Source organism: Eumetopias jubatus, unplaced genomic scaffold, assembly GCF_037043125.1.
Source record: "Eumetopias jubatus isolate StellerSeaLion01/CBP00866 unplaced genomic scaffold, mEumJub1_p1.0 scaffold_11, whole genome shotgun sequence".
In the NCBI taxonomy this organism is placed as follows: Eukaryota; Metazoa; Chordata; class Mammalia; order Carnivora; family Otariidae; genus Eumetopias; species Eumetopias jubatus.
The window spans coordinates 122,274,085-122,290,282 of record NW_028274817.1 but is presented as its reverse complement, the minus strand read 5'-3'; the positions used below and the strand labels follow the sequence as shown (position 1 = coordinate 122,290,282).

At 41.9% G+C, this 16,198-nt stretch overlaps 1 pseudogene; it reads right to left on the bottom strand.

The window, feature by feature from the left end:
• LOC114218056 (trifunctional enzyme subunit beta, mitochondrial-like) overlaps positions 1 to 16,198 on the bottom strand; it is a 58,947-nt pseudogene that overhangs the window by 14,924 nt on the left and 27,825 nt on the right.

The following is a 16,198-nucleotide window of genomic DNA, read 5'->3' as shown; positions in this document are numbered from 1 at the left end:
GAAGCTTACCGGTAGAATTTTTTCTAACACTATAGTTTCATAAGGACTGGGTGGTAGAAATACACTTAAGAAATCACTGTCATACTTGAGAGGGAAATTGAGACAAAGTTTCTTCTCTTTTATGACCTGTGTGCCTGGAGCTCAGGGCTAAGTTTGTATATAATTATAGATTCTTGAGCTTATTTTTTTTTTAATATAAGTATTTACTCTTTAACTTCTTGGCTTTTGCCTTCTTAGTCAATTCCTAGTGGTTTGGGATTTCCTCTATCCAAATCATTTATTATTGAGCATTTTCAAATATTTGTATTATAAAATATTAAAGAGATCACTTTATAGTTTTACAGTAAAATAATATCACTTTACAGTTTTTGAAACTTAATCTAACCTTCATGTTTTCAAGAGTGCTAGGCCAGACACCAGCAAATGTTTTTTTGCATCTGACCAGAAAGAAGATTCTTTCCACTTTGGGGACCTAGATTTCCCCATTGCCACTGCTCTTTGTTGTCTGTTGTAAAGCCGGATTTAGCCACAGAAAACACTTAACCAAACAGGCACGGCTGTGTTCAATAAAACTCGATGTATAGACACTACATTTGCATTTCATATAGTTTTCACATGCCATGAGACAGTGCTTCTTTTAACTTGTTCCCTGATGATTTAAAAATGCAAACCCCATTCTTCGCTTGGAGGCTATACAAAAACAGGCAGTGGATAAGTGGGTCGATTTCCCAATCCCATTCTGCGTCATACCCGGAATTGAAGTTGATGAATTGCCCGCTGTGGATCATAACTAGCACCTACCTTGAAGAGGTGCCCGTTCTGGGTCCTACCTACTGTCGTACCCTCTAACTAGAAGGGGGGCCCTGACAATCCTGCACTCAGCACTCCCGAGTTTTTCACGCATCTGGACAAATCACAGAGACACATCGACATTGTCCCATGTATTTAGGTTGATGGGACATTTTAGTTTGTTTCCTTGAGGCAGAGTACCTGGGAGTTATTGAAGAACACGTTTGCAAAGGATAAACCACGTATGCTATAACACAGGCAGACCCTTTATATTGATTAAGAATCACTAAACTGGTATTCAGTAACACCAAAGGGCAGCTTGGTGATTTATTAGGATGATGGGTTTTTTTTTTTTTTTTTTCATAAAACAAAGAAATCATTTAGGTTTACTTAATGATAGGTTCATTCTGCCTTCTAAAAAGAAATGTATGACCTTGAATACATTGCTCTTGCATACTTTTCTGGGAATTTTTCAACAGTCTTGTGATAAAAGTTGATTTCCAGCAGACCTGAAGTGATAAAGTTCCCCACACAACCTTCACTCTGTCATTGCGAGAAATCTGTTGTCTCCTCCTCGCACTGCCATGGGATGCTTCTCAAATATCACCAAAGACTTCCTGATCGACAGTTTCAACAGAATGTTCTCATTTCTCCTCATACATGATAGAATAATACAGTCAGGCCCACGATTGAACCCTGTGGTTATGGATACTGTCACCCCAAGTCCAGGTGGGTAAGGCTGGTACAAGTTTTTCAAATGATTGCCTCTGAACATCAAATTCATGGTTTGAAGATTGCCCACCAGCCCCACTTATCTACTTAATGAGCATGAATTGATTACCGATTGTATGCTAGACTTTGTGCCTGACTCTACAGAAACCAGTATTTCTGCTGTTCTCTTACACATTAATAATTAACATGGAAATACATTCTTCATTTATTTGGATATCATCTTGAAAAAGCATTGGGTGAGCTTCTGAGTCCAGTTTAGTATTAAGTTACAATTGTGTAAATCAATCGCAATCTAGACCTGCCATGTTCAGACACCACAGTGAACACTTGGATTTAATTGTCAAGGTTTCTGAAACTCTCCAGATGATAGGTTCCACATTGCTTAAGCAAAATGCATTTTAAAGTTCTATTTTGCCATACATATCCAAATTGTGAAATACGGTAACTGCACACACTTTCAATTAACTTACTACTTTACATGTGAATATAAGATGAAATAAATTGAAGCTGATTATTTCAATATGTATTTTTCAATGTGACTGTAACTCTGGCATTTAGACCGAGGTAACAGACAATTAAATACCCAAACATGACTACTGCATACATTTAAATGTGAAAATTAACTCACACAAGATAGCTTCAAACACTGATTGCATCATCTGTAAATGACTATAATCCAACTGCATAAATATTGATGAACTTCTCAAGTTTGGAGTTGCTACTGTTGAATTTTAGTACATTCCATTTGCATTTCTAAAATGGAAATTCTTCTGTGGATCTTGGGAAAGTACCATTATTAAAGTGGCCCAAACAGGTCACATGCAATAATGTAGGTGAAAGAAAGAGCAGATGTGTGAATAGAATGATGCTAAATGAATTTAGCTCAGTCTCTTAAGTATGCCTGAAAAGTCTTTCTTTTGTCAGAACCCACAAACATTGCCAGAGACAATTATTTCGTTCGAGCACACTCTCAGCAATCAGAATTAACTTTGGTTATATTAAAAATTGAAAGCGCAATCTACTTACTATGTATTTCAGAACAGCTCCTAAGAAAGTTGATCCTGAATGGTGGGTGGTTTTGCCAAAAATTCAGGGAGTCGGAAGAGCTTAGACCATTATCAGCATGATACCTACCTCAGAACAAACAAGGTGTTATTTTCATAGGCTACAAGGTATGTGAAAAAGGTAGTTTTCCTCTCACTTGACTTTTGAAGCACCCATCCGGGGGCTGTGAAGGGTTTTGTTTGGTTGGTTCATGCACATGGGATGAAATATTTGATGAAGTGTGCATTTCATGTATAGATGTATTCTGAAGCTGGAGAGCTAACACTCAGGCATTGCCTTAATGTGCTTGTTTGTTTTTTTGTTTGTTTGTTTTGGCTCTAGAGGTGGGAGCGTGCCAAATGGGTTTCAACATTCGTTCTGCACATTTGGGACAATTTCCATGTATGGCCATTTTTCTAGGCAGAGTTACTCAGGGACAGGAAAAGGGTAACAGAACCCTTTGTTTTTTCTGTGACAAAGGGTTCAGATATATTTTTTTTTTAATTTTTTATTGTTAATGTTAATCACCATACATTACATCATTAGTTTTTGATGTAGTGTTCCATGATTCATTGTTTGTGCATAACCCCCAGGGCTCCACGCAGAACATGCCCTCTTTAATACCCATCACCAGGCTAACCCATCCCCCACCCCCTCCCCTCTAGAACCCTCAGTTTGTTTTTCAGAGTCCATCGTCTCTCATGGTTCGTCTCCCCCTCTGACTTACTCCCCTTCATTCTTCCCCTCCTGCTATCTTATTTTTTTTTCTTAACATATATTGCATTATTTGTTTCAGAAGTACAGATCTGTGATTCAACAGTCTTGCACAATTCACAGCGCTCACCATAGCACATACCCTCCCCAATGTCAATCACCCAGCCACCCCCTCCATCCCACCCCCCACCACTCCAGCAACCCTCAGTTTGTTTCCTGAGATTAAGAATTCCTCATATCCATGAGGTCATATGATACATGTCTTTGTCTGATTGACTTATTTCACTCAGCATAACACCCTCCAGTTCCATCCACGTCGTTGCAAATGGCAAGCTCTCATTCCTTTTGATGGCTGCATAATATTCCATTGTGTATATATACCACATCTTCTTTATCCATTCATCTGTCGACGGACATCTTGGCTCTTTCCACAGTTTGGCTATTGTGGACATTGCTGCTATAAACATTGGGGTGCACGTACCCCTTCGGGTGCCTACATTTGTATCTTTGTGGTAAATACCCAGTAGTGCAATTGCTGGATCGTAGGGTAGCTCTATTTTCAACTGTTTGAGGAACCTCCATACTGTTTTCCAGAGTGGCTGCACCAGCTTGCGTTCCCACCAACAGTGTAGGAGGGTTCCCCTTTCTCCACATCCCCGCCAACATCTGTCGTTTCCTGACTTGTTTATTTTAGCCATTCTGACGGGTGTGAGGTGGTATCTCATTGAGGTTTTGATTTGGATTTAAGGGTTCAGATATTCTTAATACTTTTTTTTATGTGGACCTCCCGTGGCCATCCATGGATGTATATAGACATGCACAGAGCCCTAAACAGAAAGTACTTCTCACTCCTATCCTCACCCTTTGCATCTCGAAGCTGTTCTGCATTGTAGACAGACTCGAGCATAAATTAAACATTACAATCTCAGGTTGAATTAATTCAGCCAAATGGACATACATGGTTCAGTGGGTGGCCAATGTGGCACCAGCTCCCACCCAGACATCCAACCCAGACTCACTGGTAAGAGGCAATTGGGTGGAACGGGAAAGAATGTTACCCACTGGAAGATGTAATAGAAGAAAGTCATAGCATTTTAAGTAAAATGCTTCACTCTGGGAGAAGGAATGTTGTACCTGACACCCTGTGGATGCCAGGAGGAACCCTGTGTCCACACACATGCTGGTTGGGAAGGATACCATTTGATTGTGGAAGGTCTGATGACAATTTTGGAGAAAGTCTTGGCTGGGTTTCTGGGGTGGGGTATTGACAACACTGGACATCCTGCTGATCTTTGTGGAGCTCCAACTGTACGATGGGACATCAGTGTGGAATTTAACAAGCTGGTGTCACCCAGCCCATATTCATACCATCCCCACAGGTCAGTTAGTAGGTATTCTCTGACCCCAGGAAGGAGCAAACTGATAACACTGGGCAGCTGCTTTTCCACTCACCCTCAACCGGCCAGGGCTGGAGTTGCTATGAAATGTCCCAGCTTCGAGGTGGCTGGGTGGCTCAGTAGGTTAAGCGTCTGACTCTTAATTTCAGCCCAGGTCATCATCTCAGGGTCGTGAGATCGAACCCCGTGTTGGGCTCTGTGGTCAGTGTGGGAGCCTGCTTAAGATTCCTCTCTCCCTCGGGGCCCTGGGTGGCTCAGTCGGTTGAGCGGCTGCCTTGGGCTCGGGTCAGGATCCCAGGGTCCTGGGATGGAGCCCTGCATCGGGCTTCCCGCTCGGCGGGGAGCCTGCTTCTCCCTCTGCCTGCCTCTCTGCCTACTAGTGCTTCCTGTCTCTCTGACAAAATAAATAAATAAATAATCTTTAAAAAAAAAAAAGATTCTCTCTCCCTCTCCCTGTGCCCTATCACCCCATTGCTCGCGTGCGCATGCTCTATCTTAAAAAAAAAAAAAAAAAAGTCCCAGCTTCTTGGCCCCTTCGTTGGACAACTTTGAGACCTGTTCTACAGTCTCTTGGTGGATTGAGGCCCTGTTCTCCACAGGGATGCTCACTTGTTAACACAGGCTTTATTGACTTTTCTCTCTTCCCTGTCTCCCAAATCCACGTCCTCCTGGGGAAGAACCACCTCCCAAACACATGATATATGTCCTAATCCTTGCCTAGGCATTTGGGTTTGCTTTTGCAGGAGTCAAAATTAAAACGGTTCCTGTGATTGAGAAGCAGGACCCTCAGCTGAACCAGTGAACATCTCCAGTGAGTTCTAGTACTACTGTCGAGTAACTTTCAAATTCATACTCAACTGAAAACCGCATTTGAAGGAGTCTAAGGTTGTTGTCCGCTAAACTGGTGAATCTACACAATAAGTAGAATCTTGGTCCTGAATTTTACGAGATTCGATTCAAGCTTCTGTATTATCATTTAACAGCCCCCCCCCCCACAACACACACACAGTATCCACTGCTTTGCTCCGTCAAACGGCCGTGGTGTTATCTACTGTCCGGTCGAAACATTAATTGTATCATGTTCTGATTCTGTGGACCAAGCAAGTAAGATCAATAATTTTCTATCTGGGCTCCAAAGATAAGACTTTGGACTGCAGTTCCTAAAAGTTGACTGCTTATTTAGTTCCTCAAGAAAACACTCAAATCCTCTGTAATTCTGCTTCCCTGGGCCAATTCAGCTCTTGGCAGGTTTTGGGGGAAATGGCCCGACAGCTCTTGGCATCTACGATTCAGTGGCCTGCACCGAGGGAAGGATGCTGCTCATTTTTCTAACCCTGAACTGCAGGATCTAGACAGTCAACAGTTAGGATTTCCCTTGGATCTTAATCTAAAGCTATTGATAAAATGAGATGTAAAACTATTTAAAAAGTCAATAGCAATAGTAAAAGCTAAAAATTGTTTTTAATCCTTGAACATTTGAGAGCGCAAGGGAAAATCTGTCTCTCAGACCCAATTTCCTGCAGAGCATAGCAGGAGACTTGTGTGACTGCGACGTGACTCCAGATGTAGACTGGTAAAACCATTTTCTGGGCATAGGTAATTAGAGAACACCCTGCATGCAGCAGTCAAGGCCATTCAGGAAAGGGATGACACACAAATTGGGCCCCTGTGCTACAAAGTCTGGGTTTTAACATCACACTGAACTTTCTTGAATTAAGAAAAAAACTACATTATATTTTAATTGTCTCTTGGCTTCTAGTTTTAACTTGTAAAGCCCCTAGGGCACTGGAGTTAATCAATGCGTAGATATTTTTGAACGTAAGAATGCAACGTGAGTGTGTGTGTGTGTGTGTGTCTTTCATTCCACTTTGTATCTTTTTACTAATCCCTGATTACTCTGTTGTACATAGAGTTTCTTTTACTTAGTCCTAGTGATAAAACAGAAAAGAGCTTCCTCCCGTTTTTGTAACAGCAACACAACTAAAGGAACGAGAAGCACCAGACACTCAAAATGGTGAACGTGCTTTTTGTGCTTTGTTGGAGGGAGTATTTAAGGAGGCATCGCCATATACAGAGTTATATGTAAAGAACACAGTGTGGAAACTAATGGATTTATTCCAACAATCCCAATACTGTCTCATCCGCCCGATTTCCTCCCTTGTGAGCTAAATAAATGCATTTGGGAATAACACTCGGTATCCCAGACAATCCCCGCTTCAAGACTTGAAATTGAACTTTTACTTAGTAGAGTGATATTAAAAGGTGATGAAGGTAAAGGCTTGTGAGTGGAAAAAAAAAAAATCTATGGATGCCAAGTACTGTTGTGGACAGCAGCTGGATGATAATAAGAGGAGTAATTGGGTTGTTTCCTCTCAAGCATTTACACTGACATTGTGTATGTCCTTACTAACCTATAAGTGGCACTTTGTAATTTTCCATCAAGAATTTCCCACATTTCCACCTTGCACGTGTGCTTTAATTTCTGTGAGTAAGTACCCAGGACACTTCATTAGAACAGCAGTCTTGTCTAGGGGAAGTCCCGTGACACAGCACTCAAAACATAAAGTGATAAACTGACCTTCATTATCTTTCTAGTGTATTTGACCAGAAAATGGTTGACCTAAAACTAATCTTATCTATTATTTATCATTCTGTGGTTGCCATGAGATGGCCTCATTCCCAGGTCTCAAATGTTGTAAAAATGGTTTGTTTCTTCTGGTACTTCTTTTCCCATCCTCATGCCTTCTTATAACGATCAATTTTATATAAAAGAAATGGTAGCTTCAGTGATTTTTAAAATGAAGAATTGGATCTCTTCTCATGCCTTTTGTGACCAAGAATCTTAGGTTCATGCTTAATAACTTTTACTGTCAAGACGTTCTTTTTCATCTCAAACCTACCCTTCCCTTGTTGGCACTTAAATGCACTGATTCGTGTTCTGTGAAGATGAAGAAGAGCTGCCCAGAGTTCTCCCCGTAATAACCCTCCATTTGCTTGATGACAAGTACCGAGTCAGCCTTCTGAGGCAATGTCTCCAACATTCTTTGCCTTCCCTCAATCCCACTGTCACTGTTGCTCACGTAGGTTGTCCTAGACCCATGCGGAGATGTTACAAAAGTAGGGGGTGAACTGCCTTTGCACTTGTCCTTGTCCGGGTTCCTCTCCCCTCTCTGGAAATGGTACCTTAGAGAGGTTGGCCTGTCTGTTCAAGCCCAAATTGTACGAGTGTTGCTCTGCTGGTTGTAGTAGGCTGGCTGAAGGTCATGTGGCCAATGCAGGTTGGACAGTCATCGGATTAATGAAGGGACTGAAATTGGGAGTTGCTATTCAGAGGCAGGCACTTTTGGTCCCTGGGATGTGCTTGTAGCTCATCCCTGGGAGATGTGCCATCCTCTTCAGTTGTCCTTCTGTCTGGGCTTTGGGGTGTTTTTCCAACTATTTTGGTCAGTCAGTGAGAAACTTAATCCATATTCACATTCCCATTTAGGGCTTCAGGCAGCAAAAATTGACATCTGCTTCCTGAAATTCAAAGTATCTTAGAGGTGTCTGAGTGGCGTAGTCAGGTGAGCATCTGACTCTTGGTTTCAGCTCAGGTCTGATCTCGGGGTCCTGATATTGCACTTGGCAGGGAGTCTGCTTGAGTTTCTTTCTCCCTTTCCCTCAACCCTACCCCCTGGTGTCTCTCTCGAAAATAAATTAATTAATTTAAAAAATTATCCTAATACATGTTTCAGTGACCCACATCTCAAAGAAAAAAAAAGTCAGCCTAGGGTTCTTGTGGAGAGATTGGGCGAGCACAAAACATAGCTCTCTGTTATTCTGGAGGAAGAGATGGTACTCTCCAGATCACTACTGTTGACTGACCATCAGAGGTGGCATGAATGACACTAAATAACTTATTTACACCTGGGTCTCCCCTATTGGCTGAGGTGTTTGCAGGAAGGGATAGGGGCTTATGCACTTCGGTTTTGCAGGTTCCCAGCAGATGTTCCCTGAATGAAATCTTTAACAAGTATAAATACATGAGTCCTGCCCTTTGCAAAGAAAAGGGAATTCCAAGCACTTTGACTGAAAACCCCATAACCAAAAGAAGAAATAGCCTAGTGTGTGCAGCATGAAAAATATTTACAGTGGAGATCTCATAGCTCTTGAGAGCCTACAGTAAGGAACGAGGTGTGCTAGATGGTTTTCGGACGTTCCAACATTAGTATCGAGAAGAAAACTACAGGCACAACAAAAGCAGGTAAGCCTTCTGGACATGTTTGTATGCAGAGGGGAGAGGGAAAGGTTAGGTCAAGAATAATCGTGGGGAGGTAGCCGTGGCTTTATATCTCTCTCCTCCTACTTTAGCGTTATTATTGTTTTAGTGCTCCTCGCAGTGTACCATGACTTCATTTGTACTTATTCATTGGTTGTGTTTTGCGTCTCTGCATCCCATCTGACTCACAAGGCCCAGGATCATGTCTGTGTTGTTCCCTCTTGCATCCACAGACCCAGAACGGTGCCCGACATATGGTAGGACCCGAGAGTTCTCATCGAATGTGGTATGTCGATGGTTCCAGTGCAGAACGAGTAAGGATTCTGTCCGGGAGCTTTGTCTCCTCACAGCCTGCTGCAAGGAGGGAGTGAGATTGGGGTCATGGATGCAATCACTGAGCTGGTACAACAGGCATGTCAGTCTGTGTAATTTCTTGCAATCCTTCAGCAGCTTCAGCAAATTCCCCTTGTTCTCTCCGAGGAGAAAGGGGTTGAACAACTGGGGAGAAGTAAGAGGGAAAACTCCTCTGGTACCATTGCCCCATCCGCCCAATCCCCTTGGGAAAAAACCAAAATAGATTCACCTTTAGGGCCACTGCAAAGACCTAGACTAACTAGCTGGGTCCCTCCAGTGCTCAGAACATTTCCCCATCTGCTTGGGCGTATCTGGTCATCTGTCAGACAAGGACTTTTGTTTGGGGAGGTGTAGGTAGATGCCATAGGAAATAATAGCCTTCAGTTTAAAAATGTCACCATGAGACAACACCTTTTTGCACCTGTTGTCTTTAAGTTGTCATCAGATCAGTCGCAAATAATAAAAAGGACACTGGCTGCTTTGAACCCCAGCAGCAAATAAAGATACAAGGAATGTCCACTTTCGGAGCTGGGGTAGGGGCCACCTCCAAGGGGGGATAATGCTTCCAAAGCTCTGAAGTCTTGAAGTGAAGCTTGTGGATCGACTACACAGTGATGCAAGGGATTGTGTGCTCAACGGAGATGTCCACTTAGATTAACATTTGTTAGATTGACACGCATACGGGTACCACCATCTGAAATTATTGGTGAAGATAGGTTTCTTTTTTAAAATAACTGATTCCTTCTTTTTCTTTTTTCTTAAAATATCTTGCGTTATTTGTTTCAGAAGTACAGATCTGTGATTCAACAGTCTTGCACAATTCACAGCGCTCACCGTAGCACATACCCTCCCCAGTGTCTATCACCCAGCCACCCCATCCCTCCCACCCCCAACCACTCCAGCAACCCTCAGTTTGTTTCCTGAGATTAAGATAACAGGAGAGGAAGAAAAGGGGAGTATGTCAGAGGGGGAGAGGAACCAGGAGAGACGATGGACTCTGAAAAACAAACTGAGGGTTCTAGAGGGGAGGGGGTGGGGGATGGGTTAGCCTGGTGATGGGTATTGAGGAGGACACGTTCTGCGTGGAGCACTGGGTGTTATGCACAAACAATGAATCATGGAACACTGCACCAAAAACTAATGATGTAATATATGGTGATTAACATAACAATAAAAAATTAAAAAAAATAAATAAAATAACTGATTCCTACTGGAAACTTTATTCCCCAAGGGATGGTTAATTGTAGTGTGTTTATTCTCTGAGGCAATAATGTTTAGGACTTGCCTTGCTTTGATCACACAAAGGTCACAATTCCTAAGTTTTTGCTGATGAAGATATAACTCAGAAGAATGAGTTGGCAGAGAATGAGTTGGAATTACTATCAAGGGTGACGGATATTTAAAAAATAAAATTATTCAACATAACATTTCTATGTTGAATAATTTCAACATGCATTCCCTGTAAAGAATACAGAAAGGGGTATATGAATATAAAAATATTTTAGAAACGGATAAAGATGATGTCATGTTAGCTGATCCTGCATTAATCATTATGTCACAGTAGATGTAAATCAAACCCTTACCTTGCACGCACTTCAGCTGAAGCCACAGGGATGTGCCAATTATTTCTCATTAAAACTGGAGAAAAAATTAAAAATGTATTTCTGCACTTTGGGTAGCTAATGATGAAGTAGGAAGAGAAAGGGTGGATCCAAGTTCAAAGAACAGTCAAATCACTCTCTGGGGAAGGAAATGTCGGGGATACTGAGACACAAATGCAGCTGAACCCACTTGGGGTTAGTGAGTATTTTGGAAGGAAGGCAAAGCCACCTAGAAGCTTAAGAGTTTCATTGTGCAGTTGCAGATCTATGTTCAAATCCTGGCAGGGCAACATTGGGGAATGTTGAGTGAGAATTGTCCGATATCCTTAAGCTCCAGTCTTCTCATTTTTTAAAAAGATTATTTATTTGAGAGAGAGCATGAGAGCACAAGCAAGGGGAGGGGCAGGCAGAAGTAGAGGGAGAAGCAGACTCCCTGCTGAGCAGGGAGCCCGATGCAAGACTCGATCCCAGGACCCTGGGATCATGACCTGAGCTGAAGTCAGACGTTTAACCGACTGAGCCACCCAGGCGCCCGAGTCTTCTCATTTTTCAAATGTATATTTAAAAGGTGTTCAGGGGCACCTTAAGTGTCCAACTCTTGGTTTCGGTTCAGGTCATGATCTCAGGGTCGTGAGATCGATCTCCGCATTGGACACCACGCTATCCGTGGGACCTACTTAAGGTTCTCTCTCTGCCTCTGCCTCTGCCTGCCACACTCTAAATGAATGAATGAAGGAATGGCATTCCTTTATAGGATGTTGTGTGTTAAATGTAATAATGAATATGAAGCCCTCAGTAGAATTGTAGACACACCCTAACTCAGAAGATCGAATCTCTAATGCCAGGAGGCATGACTCCAGATAACAGAACTAAGGGAGGTTTTGGTGAGCCAGAATGTGAACACTCCTTTAAGAGGGAGCCGCTGGCCATCAGCTCCAACCGCTGACCTCCAGGCCACATACGTCCAGATATTGCCACATCTTTAAATGACTTTCCAAGAGCAGCTATAGCAAATTTGGGCTATTAATGTGATTTTTTTGTGTGTGTGTGTGTAATGCTTGCAAGTGATTTTTTTTTTTTTTTTTTTTTTTTTTTTTACAAACCTTGTGCTCGGCAAGTGAACACCTCTGATTGCTGTGAATATCTATCCAACCACAGTTCAGGAACTTTATTAAAAAGTATTTTCTCTTACGATCATTTTTACTCTGCCAGCCTACTATGATGATGGATATCGTTATGATTATTTTGCCTTTCTTTTGGTAGCAAAAATCTCTTTCTTTGGAGATACAGAAACTGTAAGAGAGAAAACATAATACATACTGTCATAGAAAGTTTAATGTAGAAAATCAGTTAATAAAATCAGTATATACAATTAAATTTAAGATATCAATGTTTTATAAATGTACTATGACGGAAGGGGATTGTCTTTCCATTTTATTTTATTTTTTTTTAAGATTTTATGTTTTATTTGAGAGACAGAGACAGAGATAGTGAGAGAGAACACGGGGAGGAAAGAGAGAAGCAGACTCCCCGCTGAGCAGGGAGCCCGATGAAGGACTCTATCCCAGGACCCCGGGATCATGACCTGAGCAGAAGGCAGGTGCTTAACTGACTGAGCCACCCAGGCGCCCCTTCTTTTCATTTTAAACACAACCATGTTGTGTGTTCTCTGAAGAGCTTCGCTTCGTGGTATTCCTATCCGAAATGGATTTCAGAGTAATGTGGGTAATGCCTCGAGAGAGTTTGTTATGTTATTATTCATGAATGTCATCATCATCATTACATGTAATCAGACAGCTAACCTACTTATGTATGTCAAGTCTCAAAACCTGCTTTAAATATTTCACATTTCCTCAAGGTTAATGAACTTGACACCAAGTATGCAAATTAAAAGTTGTTAGGCATTTGAAGAACTGAAAAATGATGTTATATCCAAGGAGGCTTGCTGCTGTAAGGGAATAAAAGCTTCTGTAGGGCAGTTGTCATGTGCCTCCTATAAAATATGGTGCTGTTGTTAAAAAAAGTAAGTTACTAATTTATTTTATTTTATTTTATTTTATTTTATTAATTTTCTTTTAAGTAGGCTCCATGCCCAGCGTGGTGGAGCTGATTGTGGGGCTTGATCTCACGTCCCTTACATCAAGACCTGAGCTGAGATCAAGAGTCCCACACTTAACGGACTGAGTCACCCATGCACCACAAGCCATGCGATCCTTATACTTACCCTATAAAGCCAGTGATACTTTGTGCTCGTTTTACCAAAGAGGAAACTGAAGTGTGTAGAACTTAAGGAACTCACAGGTAGGAAGTGGGCGAATTGGAGTTTCAACCCAAGGAGTCAAGGGTCAGGGTCAATGCCCTTAACTGTCTTCATAAATTGGTTTTCTAGAGCTTGTCCTACTAGTGTGTCACCGACTCTTCAAGCATAGTAGTGGAAGTTGCAAGATGCAGATGGATATTCATACCACAATGTGACTTCCATAAATGATATAGTAATTCCTCACGCATATTTATGTGCATATTCTATGTCTTGGCAGATACTCGGTACACTCCTAACTGTAGGCTTTGTCTTCCACATCTCTCACCTTTACTTCTGATTTGTATTTCCTTTTTTCCTGGCAGGAGAATTTCTTCAGCATGACTGTTCAGTTTTCCATGGTATCTTTCTCTTTCTATGTCTGCTTGTTTTTATTTGTTTATGAACTCATTCTTTTAGATCCAGACAGCCAGTGTAGATTCCTAATTATAAGTTTTGAGAAAAATTCGTATAACTTGTGAATTTTTTCTCCTCTATTGTCCATTATTTTCACTGGGGTAGGAATTATGGGCTCCAGATATGAGACTCAGGCTTATTCCTGTGGCTGGCATGGGCCATGGAAATGAAACACACTCCCTTTTTCCTTGCTTGCAAGAGGTGATGTCTTGAACCCTACTTGTGGCAACCTGTGGGTAACCCAGGTGGCTGTGGAGGGCCACGAAGACTTTCCTTTTCATACATCAGGCTCTGAGTGAGGGAGATACCATGGTGACCCTCCCCTGTTTATGTGCTAAGAGGTGTCTTCTGGGCTTCTGTAGACGTGAGAAGGTCCAGGATCTATCCAGACTGGCAGGTGGCCTGTGTGGCTCCTTGGGGCTCTAGCACACAATGGAGACTGTGCAAAAGAATCAGAGAAGTCAATCTGGTGCCCTTATACCTAACCTTCAAGGATATATTATCTTTCTTCTAATTCACTAGCTTCTGGCTTTTGCATGGAAGCACAGATAATAAACCCCCAGCACCCACCATGTGTGTTCTCTCCCTGGAGACCTCAGAAACATCCACACTGTAGGACCACACACTCTCCATACTTTTCCAACATGCTCCTTGGGCATGGTGTTACTATAGGGACAGAGATGGAAAAGGCTGTGGTCAGTTCCTTCCTTCCCCAACCCTAGGTAAACACTTTCAAGTGGCTACATTGTCCAAATCATATTCTAGGAAATTAATATCACATCTCCCATATTTCTGCATCTATCACATGCTGGTCATTTTCAGCACATGAACACTCCCGTTCTGCACACCACAGTTTGGTTATGCTTGTGATGGATTTGTACAAATATGAAACTGCATCAAAGGCCATAGAATTTTATACATTTAGATACGTGTTTCCAAATGGGTTTCTTAATAAGTTGTACTGATTTATAGGACCACCAATATTGTCCAGTTCCTGGAACCTTTAATCTCACCTGTTAGAGCATATACTTTCATTGATTTAAAAAAAAATTACAGATGGGGCCTTTTCCTCTCTTACTTTGTAAAATACCATCTAGTTCCTCGTAAAGTTTGATGGATCCTTATCATAAAAAAGTTTAAAGTACAGAAAATGCATGAGCAACTCTCTTCAGCCAAAGACGTCCCTTTTTATCCCTCATTTGCTTCCTGATCTTTAAAGACTTTGCCTCCCATGGGCTTCTCCAGGTTCCTTTTTCTCCTGCAGATTTCTAGATTCCTTAAGGTATGTATAATCATTCCTCCCACCACAGAGCCCACAGGCAGTTGATTTCTCCCAGGAACCGGCCCCTTCCCCAGTTCCTCTCAGAAGCCTGCCATCGCTGCTAGTCTTTATTTACTTATTTATTGATTTTTTTGCTGCTAGTCTTGGGGCTTAGTTTTGGCAAAAAGTGACCATTTCATTTTGCATAATTTCATAATGAATTAGAAGAGCGATATTTTGCGTAGGAGGTTTTCAGCAGCAGCTGAGTTTATGGCTAAAAGGGCTTTAATACAACCTTGAGACATGGGATGAATTTCTGACACTGCATTTGAGTGTTCTGATCGTATTTGTGATCATCATGGTGTTGAGCGGGAAAACCTAATCCGGTGATCCGTGCTGACCGGTGAGAATGTGTTCCCTTTGGAAATATTGAACCTTCTCTGTTTCTGATTTAAATTATGTCTGGAGCTATTTTAGTCCCCAGGCCACTGAGTTTCAATGTGAATTTTGTTTCCAAGAGTCCTCGTGGCCCAAGGGGGCACCTGCTCTCCATATGAGCGTGTTGATCCAGTATACGCGCGTAAGATTCCGCTGTCAGACCCCCAGACTTCTGTAGCATCGTTTTCTTTGGTCTGTGGCATTTCCTTTCTCTAGAGGTTTTCCTGAAATATCGTATGCGTGTGTTTTTCACAGTGGCACAGCTTAACCCAACTCATACAACAGAAACAAGATAGAGATGGAGAGACTAACCAAATTACAGAATGGTTATACGGTGGTCATCTGGAACCCATTCGGCAAGATAGGCTTCCTTCTCTGTTAGAATGTACCAATTTGACATAGCTGCTCCAAGAAATCTGGAGCTCGTTGCCCTACTCCTGTAACATTGCCGTTGGCCTGGAATACAGACACAAATATTTATAAACGCGCCCCATCACGGTTCCCTACACGGTTCACATCACCCAAACTCTCACTAGAAAATGTAGATTTTACTTGCAGAGTCCCAGATGGTTTACCAATAACTGCCATCTTCTGAGCCAAGTTCTCCAAACTGGCATAGAAACCATATATGTGATAGTTTTAATCCTAAAGCAAGCCAAATAGAAGACTGTGGGCCTCCTCCCCAGCATTAGGAACACGATCGGTGCATCTCAGTTGGATGGGCATACATCGGGAGATTTTTCAGAAGCATGCATTTTACTATGTTGTTTATACTCTAAGGGAAAGGGTAAGTAAACATTTTACCTGAAGTGCTATTTGTATTCTTGCCTGACAGAAATCCCAAGAGACAGCTTTGAGATATAGATACATATGTTGAGCACAGGAGCTTCTTTGTGT